We start from the raw sequence: 2154 nt of genomic DNA on the forward strand, positions 1-2154 counted from the left end.
TCTTCCTCCGGCCCCGCCCCCGCCCGGCCGCTCCACCCCTCCCTGCTGATTGGTCTCGAGTCGGGGTTCTCCGACTCCCAGCGGTGCGCGAGGGAGCTGCGCCTAGGGATGGGGGTTCGTTGGCCCTGCTCCCCGACCCTTGTCTAGCCCCACACTCAGCCCGGCAGAGGGAGGCCAGGGAGGCCCTACATCCTCTCCTAAATTTTATCAACTCCCTTCCCCAACCACCAGCCTACTCCCCTCCCCACTCCCTTCATCCCCTGGGAAGCGCTGTCTCCGCACGCCGGCTCTTTCAGCGGGATCAATAACCCAAGCGTTCCAGGAAGGCGACACCTACGAGACCGAGCAGAAAACAGGAAGTTGGCCTTGATCGGGCGCTTGGCGGGGTTGGGGGGCTGGGGCTGGGGCTCAGGCCTGGGGTTCAGTGGCCGCCCTCTCCTCTAGACTCATACCTCTGCCCACACTCAGGAACACAGATCGCAGGCCCCTCCCGGCGCTCCTTGCAGGGCAAGGCCAAGACTGTGGTAAAAAGAGCCCGAGACAGTGAGGCAAGGGTACTGAGGGAATGACCCGCACTCGCCGGGGTGAGAAGACAGATTTGCAGACGGATAGCCGGGTCCGGGAGCCGAGAGGGTCGAGTGAGCCCGAGACTGTGGTAGGCTGCAAACGCCCAGGTCTCCTGCGGCTCTGAGGCCTTCACACGGGGGATCTCAGACTGAGATAGAAGGTGAAAATCTCCCTGTCTTCCCGACCCCACTCCCAGCCCTGAAGAGGTTTTCCCGGGTCCCAGTTCCGCTTCGCCGGGCTGGGGAGAGGGGAAGGGCGGAGGTGAGCGCGGCTGGAAGTCGAGCTGGGTTTTGAAGCTGAGCAGTGGGGTCCCTGGGCCCTCCGAGTCCCAAGCACTTTATGAGGATCCCAGTGTTCTCCTGAGTTGAGCTTCTCCCTGGACAGCGCCTGGAGAGGCCAGGCCCGGATTTCCCTTCCTTTGACTCAGAAAGGGGCTTGGAAGAAAGATTGAGAGGCCTCAGCGAAGACTTGTGTGCAAACCTGTGTGTGTTTGCGCGGGAGGGCGCGTGACCCCCTTCCCTAAAACGCTATAACTTCAGACTTGTCTTCCCTTTTCTGCGCCGCATGCTAGCGAGCGGGGGTGCTTCGGTGTGTCTGATCGGGAGTGTCTGGGGGCAGGGCCCATGGCGGTGCCCGGTGCCAGTGGCAGTGGGGTGGCAAAGTGCGTTGCTGGTGCAGCCTCCGTGACTCCCTAAGCCGGAGGAGTGGTAAATGAGTGAACGTGTGAGTCAGTGCCTTAGTGGGTGTCCAGTGTGCTTGTGCGCGGTTGAGTGTGTGCATGTGTCCAATCTCAAATGTCCCCAACTGAAGGCGAAGTGGGAGGGCCGCACCAATTATTTAATTGGGTGACTAATGGCGCCTCCCCACAGGGTTGGGGACGGGAAAAAGGGAGGGTAAAGGGGGCAGGGGAGGAGGCCTGCTGGTCCGTACTAATGGAAAGGAGGGAAGGAAGGAAGGAAGGGAGGGAGGGAGGGAGGGAGAGAGGGAGAAAGGAAGGAAACGGCCGCAAGGTAGTTTGGGTGGGGGAGGGGAGTTCGGGATCGCGCCCAGGGTGTAGGGCAGGGTGTGCAGAGTGAGAGCAGAGCGGACCAGCTGCGGGGCCTGAGAATTTGTGGCGCCCTAACTCTCAGAGGGAAAAAAGGAGGGTTATAGTTACAGAAGGGCTCTAGGGAGTGTAACCCAGAGGGACCCAGCTCGGCTGGAAGGACCCATGCCGCGTGGCACCGTGAGCCCTGCACTTGCATTTGGTCCCTCGGAGCCTGGTGTCTGGAGGGGATGCCTAACTCCTCTGTGAACCCCCCCACCCCGCCTCAATGGGCCAGAGCGCCCGCCCTCCACCCCAGCCCCGTAGGACGCTGGTCGCTTGATCCAGCCCCCGTCATCTTCGCTCTGCACTTCAGTCTTTCCTCTCTGGCTCTCTCAAGTTTATTTTTATTATTCAAGTAAGACGTGTCTGGTGTAGAAAAATTCTAAGCAGAAAGCAAACATTCGGCTGGAATCTCCCCGGCCCCCCAAGTCCTCGCTGTTCCGTCGACCACATGGGAGGCCCAGGTTTCTGTTCAAAGAAAAATAGAACAGCACCTGCTG

Source organism: Lipotes vexillifer, unplaced genomic scaffold (genome assembly GCF_000442215.2).
Source record: "Lipotes vexillifer unplaced genomic scaffold, Lipotes_vexillifer_v1.1 scaffold253, whole genome shotgun sequence".
Taxonomy (NCBI): Eukaryota; Metazoa; Chordata; class Mammalia; order Artiodactyla; family Lipotidae; genus Lipotes; species Lipotes vexillifer.